This window comes from Phoenix dactylifera, chromosome 10 (assembly GCF_051530095.1).
Source record: "Phoenix dactylifera cultivar Ajwa chromosome 10, Ajwa_hap1_PhDact_Kaust_v1.1, whole genome shotgun sequence".
NCBI classification, from domain to species: Eukaryota; Viridiplantae; Streptophyta; class Magnoliopsida; order Arecales; family Arecaceae; genus Phoenix; species Phoenix dactylifera.
The window spans coordinates 24,523,454-24,530,774 of record NC_143199.1 but is presented as its reverse complement, the minus strand read 5'-3'; the positions used below and the strand labels follow the sequence as shown (position 1 = coordinate 24,530,774).

The 7,321-nt window shown below is 48.9% G+C and overlaps 1 long non-coding RNA gene across 1 annotated transcript; it reads left to right on the top strand.

The window, feature by feature from the left end:
- Positions 1 to 221: 221 nt before the first annotated feature.
- On the top strand, positions 222 to 980 carry LOC149752740 (uncharacterized). The gene is made up of 2 exons (XR_016396737.1): positions 222 to 471; positions 574 to 980. It is a non-coding gene; the product is annotated as an uncharacterized LOC149752740 (long non-coding RNA).
- Positions 981 to 7,321: the final 6,341 nt, after the last annotated feature.

Genomic DNA, 7,321 nt, shown 5'->3' with positions numbered 1-7,321 from the left:
TTTCGTACTAGAGCCCAGTCACATACGCCCATTATCTATATTGATGCTATTCCTTCTGCCTTGAGACCATACATCCAGCATATCAAGGATGTAAAAGCTGATGGGAATTGCGGATTTAGGGCAATAGCTGACTTACTGGGATTTGGAGAAGATGACTGGGTGCGTGTTAGGAAGGATTTATTGCAAGAGTTGCAATGTCATTCGGATCACTATCGCACATTATATGGTGTGGAAGGGACGATTGCTGAGATCACTCATGCATTATCATATTATGATGATTGTCCACCATATGACAGATGGATGACTATGCCGGACATGGGTCATCTTATAGCATCCTGCTATAATGTTGTCCTATACCATCTCTCGTTGCAACAATGTCTGACCTTCCTACCTCTCCGTTCTGTGCCAGTACCTCTTCTATCCCGCAAAGATATCGCTATCGGATTCGTAAATGGAAATCATTTTGTTGAGGTACTACGTTCACAACACTTGCGAATATTTAATTTTGCTTATTTAATTTTGCTTATTTATAATTTTGTAGCTATTAATATTTTCTTATTTCTAATTTTGAAGGTGTTCTTGTTGCCGGGACATCCCGTTCCGCCAGTAGCGACCAACTGGCGAAAATATCATCTTCCTTGTGCTACCGGATGGGAAAATTCATATGAAGCACGGATTCAACAGTTCAAAGAGAGCATCTCACCTAATGTTATAATTAGCGAGACAGTAGAGTTAGATTGATTATTTATATATGTACAATTTTTGAAAGTTGTAAATTTTTTTGGGCTCTTAGAGTCATGTACTGTGAAACTCCATCATCAGCTGGGAATACATATGACGACTGTTGTTTCCGTTGAGATTTCAGATGTAAACAGAAACATACTTAAGAGCTGGTGGGAGCAAACAAATCAAACAGGGGAACTAATAGACCTTTCTGATGTACAAGAACTTAACGGTGACAAGCTTGAGCAGATGATTAACACATTTGTTGGAAAAGAGGGCTCTGTGATGTTCTTGGTTAAGAGGTTAATCGGCTGCCCTCTCCTTGCAAGGCCAGGTCTTGCCACTGGCACCCTCTTAGGCTTTGCTGCCTTTTTTGGAGGGGAACTTTGTCCAGGGTCAGCTTTGATTGGAACAACATTTGGAGGTACCTCAGGGGGAGGTGGAGGCAGAACATCAGTCGTATCAGATTCAGGGTCAAACCCCCCACGGGACTCCATCTCCTCAGGGGGAGGTGGAGGCAAGACAGTATAGTTAGATTGATTGTTTATATATGTACAATTTTTGAAAGTTGTAAATTTTTTTGGCCTCTTAGAGTCATGTACTGTGAAACTCCATCATCAATATAAATTAAAAAATATCTGTCTTCGCATTGTTAGATTGATTGTTATGTGCACTGTTATATTTGTGTAAAATAGAACGGGCCAGGCTTTACAAAGATTACACGTAAATGTACCAAAAATATATATTTTTCATTAATATCAAAGGCTTTACAAAGATTACAAAGGCTCCATCATCAATCCCTATGACGCCATCGTCGACGCGTGTACTGCTGTACGTCCGAATGAGAGGGTCCTGGATCCGAATGAGAGGGTGCTGTACTCGGGCCAGGCTCATCACCCAGAAGTACCTGATGCATCTGAGAAATAGCATCATATAGGTGCCCGGCACCTAGTGACGTAGCCTCTGAGGGACCCATCCGTACAATGTCGGTACTGATACCGAGTGCAGCTGCATTACACCGCCGGTGCATGTCAGCATCATCATGACCTCCCCTAGCTCCAGAATGAGTACTCGAGCGCAGATGAGGAGGCTGAACTGCAACGTGCGTGATACGGAGATACCACTCCATGTATTCCGGTACGCTGTCTGATGGCCGGGTAACTGGGTGGCTCCTGCTCGCCTGGCTCAGCACGTGGTCCTCCCACCGCTCCCAAAGCTGATCCATATAGGAGTAATGTATCCGGTACGAGCCTGCTGTGGAACCTCTGTTGGCTCGCGTAGGGGCTAGTGGCGCTCGAGGGATGGTCTGAATACGACCAAACTGTCTAAGAACCCTTTCTGGATGATAGGGTTCTACGATATCAAGGCACTTGATGGAGCCACTAAAAAATGCGACGGGTATATATGGGCGATCTCTCCGAAGCCGATGATGGGGATCCCAAATAACCTGCAAAACAAAAGGTCCATTTCAGTTTTATACTATATCGCATATTAAAAGTACTGACAAACACAAGCAAATGGTAATATGATACGTACCTCATCGATGCTCAAAAGGTCCAATGACTCACGTAGAACCACTAAATGGTCCATCGTGGTACGGGATGGAGTACCGGGCATCCAGCGGTGCACGCGGGGACTGGCATCAGTATACTCGAGCGACGGGTGAGGACTGAGTGCTGGAAAATGCTCATAAATCCATGCCTGCAGAAGCGTCATATAACCACTGATCTGTCTCACTGATGACCTCGACGCAATCCCCAACTGCCGATACAAATATGCTAAGGCAGCTGTACCCCAGGCATATGTGCTCACCCTATCCAGATCCCGCAGTAAACACAGATACGCTATAGGCACCCTGGTCCCACTCTTATCAGCAAAGAGTGTGCAGCCTAACAAAAATAACAAATAGGCTCGTGCTGCACACTCTATCCTCTGCTGCCTGTCTCTATCAGATACAGAGTGAAACTGAGTCCTCAGCCACTCCATCCTCACAGACTGACCGCGCGATGACAGTACCTCCTGACGCGCGTCTCCAGCTGACACCCCCAACAACTCCACAAGTATCTCCTCAGCATCCCGATCACTCATCCTCTCAGGAGAAACTGATACTGAGGAACCTGCGACAGGAATCCCTAAAATGGCGGATACATCATCCAACGTGATAGTGATCTCGCCAAATGGTATATGGAAGGTGTTCGTCTCGGGCTGCCATCTCTCTACGAAGCCCGAAATCAGAATCTTATCGATGAATCGATAAGAGCACTGTACTAACTCTACGAGGCCCGACTGCCTCAATAGTGCTCTGAACCTGGTATTTGGTTGGTTTGAAGACCATCACTTCCATTCACCAACCTTGGCAGTATGGTTCATGCACTTTAGTAGAGCTCGTTCCTGTAATATAAATGTATAATTACTACTACTTTATAAAACATCAATAAACAAAATATAATGCTATAACAAATAAACAATACCTGTTGCCTCCAGATGGAAGCTGCTATATGCGTCCTGAAACTGATCAGGACGGACTCATCCTCTGGACCTCCTGGACATGGTCCAACGGACTCATCGTCTTCGCCCCTAGCGGGCATATCATCATGCTCTGACTCAGGAGAGTCCGATGGCATATGAGCAGGCTCGGGAGAAGCAATCCTAGCACGACGTCTCCTAGCTGACGCCGTAGGTCTAACTCTGGCGGGACGGGGATCCATGTCTGAAAATATAGAAATTCAATGTTAGGCTATATCAAAGAAAATAATTCAATTGCATACATAAATGTTCGGCACAAAATTCAGCACGGCACGCGATTTGGCACCAGAAGGCTTCTGTTCGGCTGCACAGAGCCGAACAGAAGGCTTCTGTTCGGCTGCACAGAGCCGGACAGAAGGCTTCTGTTCGGCTGCACAGAGCCGGACAGAACCCTTCTGTTCGGCACTGTGCAGCCGAACAGAAGGCTTCTGTTCGGCACCGTGCAGCCGAACAGAAGCCTTCTGTTCGGTTGAGGGTTGCCGAACAGAGGGCTTCTGTTCGGCACTGTTCAGCCGAACAGAAGGGTTCTGTTCGGCGATCCAGTGCCGAACGGAGCACTGGAGGCGGGGGGGGGGGGGGGAGCTACCTCGAGGTGGTCGTGGAGGCGCCGGCGAGGTGCTCGTTGCTCGGGAGATGGCCGGGGAGGTGGTTCCGGGAGAAGCCGGCGAGGTGGTCGGAGATCGGGAGAATGCCGGCGACGAGAGGGAGAAGGGGGAACGGGGGATTTTGGGCGTTGGCGAGGTGCACTGCACCGACCGGCGACGAGAGGGAGAAGGGGGAGACGGAGGGGGTTTGGCCGCCGGCGAGGTGCTTGAGGCTGGTTTTTTGGGCGGAAGGGTTACAGGTGTTTTGGAGGGGAAGAGCGGGGTGGGGGGGGGGGGGGGGGTTTGGGGGGTGTAGAGTGCAATTTAGGTGAGGGGGTGGGGAGGGTGGGGGGTAATTTAGGTATTTTTAATTTTTTAGGGGTGTCCTTAGCAAATGGGGGGGTGTAGAGAGTATTTAATTTTTTTTTAATTTTTGGGGGGTGTCCTGAGCAATAGGGGGGGTGTATATAGAACCACCCGAAAGAATACAATGTAACATGCCAAACTCAGTGGAGTCTCCTTGGATGGCTTGGCTTACAATGGCTGCTTGGGTGGCATATTTAAAAGAATTGCCACAATAACTTGGCCTTCTTTGACAACTGGGGCGCAATACAGTTATTACTGCCCCTCAAGTGTAGCAGCATAGGATAAAGGATGAGATATGGCAGGATGAGATTGCAAGAGTTTCCACCAGACAAGTTCACAGGTGGTGGCAGCCATGGATACATACTCGGCTTCAGCAGAGGAGGTGGATTGCTCTCCCCTCTTCCAAGAAAGCAGAGAAGACCCAAGCATGGTGAAATAATAGCCTGTGGTAGACCATCATGTCATGGGGCAACTAAGTCCAATGTGAATCACAATTAGCTCTTATTAAAGTCCCCAATAGAAGCCAAGAGAATTCCTTGACCAGATGAAGATTTTAGATAGACTGAAAACGCGCATGTAGCCTCTACACAGGAAATACCGTAACATATGGCATGGGAGAATAATGAAACTTCCCCTGGTTTTGGGGAAGCATCTAGTTGGGGAATCAAGCAAGGTTGGAAGGGCTGGTGGCATCAGGATGGAGCCTAATGGTGGGCAGATGGGGGGTCCTGTGGCAGCAGTTAAAGGCGTGCCATTTGGCACAGACAGATTGTGGAGGGGATCATCACCGTATCCTGATCCAAATGATGGCAGCAGCGAAGGGGGTGCGTCCGGTAGACTTGGCGAGTGGAGGGACTTTGGAAGAGGCGGTGTTTCATGGTTGCAACTCCAGGGTAGTGGATTTTGACGCCTCCATGGGTGATCAATGAAGGTTCTTTTATGGAATTGCCGTGGCGCGGGAAAGCCTTCCTTTGCCCCGGCTTTTCGTAGGATTGTGCAATAGCACAATCTGGACATTTGTGTGTTGTTTGAGACCCGATTGTCGAGGAGGAGCCTACAGAAGGCTAGGAGAGCGGTACTTAGGTCGTGGGGATTCTATGCAGTGGAGTCTCAAGGGCTGTCGGGAGGCATTATTGTTACTTGGGTGCAGGGATCATGTAGGCTGGACATCTTCCATATTTGTAACCAAGAGGTGATTATGGTGATCTCGGAGGGCAGTAGAGATCCTCGGGTCCTTACTGCGGTGTATGCTACTACTGACTTAGGGAGAGACGAATATTGTGGGAGGAGGCGTCTCAGTTGATCAGTCAGGGCTACCCTATAATGTTGGCTGGTGATTTTAATTGCATTGTGGATCCTCAGGAGAAGATGGGGGGAAGCTCTTCTCTTATTAGAGGAAGATTAAGGAGTTTCAGGACTTCCTGACATTGAATGGACAAATAGACCTGAGTTTCTCGGGCCCTAGGTTTACATGGTGCAACAATCAGCAGGGCCGGGCTAGAGTTTGGGAAAGACTTGATAGAGCTTGTGTGACAGCTGGATAGTCCAGAGTTTTCCAGATCATCGTATTAGACACCTGCCCAGAATTGTGTCCGATCATAACCCTTTATTGATGAGTACAAATGCACATATCCCAGTCCGTTCCCCCTTTAGATTTGAGAAGTTGTGGCTTTGTTACCCGCGATCATGGGAGATGGTGAGGGAGGCATGGAGTGCACCAGTCAGGGAAGATGCTATGTACCAGATGTCCCACAGATTGGAGTTGACGAGGAGACGACTGAGGAGGTGGAATCATGAGGAGGTAGGAGATATTTTTAGGAGGATCGAGGAGTTAGAGGAGGCTATCGCCAGGTTACAGGCTCAGAAGGCTCAGGAGGGGGTCTATCGAATGAGGAGGTGGGAAAGCTTAGATTACTATTGGCACTGCATGACACCCTCCTTAGACAGCAAGAGATATTCTGGAGACAGAAATCGAGGGTACAGTGGATTGTGGAGGGAGATAGAAATACTAGATATTTTCACCAGGTGACCATGATCAGGAGGCACCAGAACAGGATTAGCGTTATTAGGGGTGAGGATGGGCAGCTGTCGGAGGATCCAGATATGATCTGGAGGACTATTGAGAGTTTTTTCAGGGCTAGATGGACAGAGTAGACTACGGGTGGGAGCCTAGTGGATATACCATCGCCTTTGGTCGGGGTGTCAGAGGAGGAGACTGCAGCATTGATCAGGTCGGTATCGGAGAGGGAGATTAGAGAGGCGGTGTGGTCCCTTTAGGGGGACAAGGCCCCAGAGCCGGATGGTTTTCCACCTTTGTTCTTCCAGAGATATTCCGGTCCCTATCATGGGGAGTCTGACAGGCTAGTATGGATGCCGACGGAACGGTTGCGGGTGCGAGCTAGAGATCTTCACGCTCTGATCAATACGGAGCCAGCTCGATAGATTAATGATGGTTGGATATGGAGGCTGCGGATTCATCCCTGTGTGGCGCTCTCGGCTCTTCATCTGGAAGGTGACTTGGGGCTGCCTTCCAACCATGAGCTTGTTAGTTCGGCGTTGCATGCGGGTCACTCATTGTTGTAAGATGTGTGCAGATATCGAGAAGACCACCAAGTATGTTCTTCTGCAGTGCCCTAGGGCCCGAGAGATATGGAGGAGGTTATCGGTCCTACTACCCGACTCGGTGGTATCGACGCAGGACCTGACTCATTTGCTGAGATACTCCATGCGGAGACCTAGATCTGCTGAAGTAGGAATTCTTATGGCATACTTGTCCTACTACATTTGGTAGGAGAGGAACGCCGGCTTGTTTGAGGGGAGGAGGTCGTCTCCGAGGATGGTGGTAGATAGAGCGACGCTACATACGGGGGAGGTCACCGCGGCTGTCGCTGTGTTTTCTTCTGGGATGGCTAGGGATACCTGGGGTACTTTTTACGCTGTTTCAGCACCCTAGTTTGCCCTTGTTTCTTAGATACCCCCACCCTTTGGCCATCTCAAAGTAAACTTCGACAGCAGTAGGTCAGTGGATAGTGTGACTGAAGGGGTGGATATGTGATCAGGGACCATCTTGGTAGGATGATAGTTGCGGGAGGGCGGCGCACGCCAGGACTTACAGTAGTCGG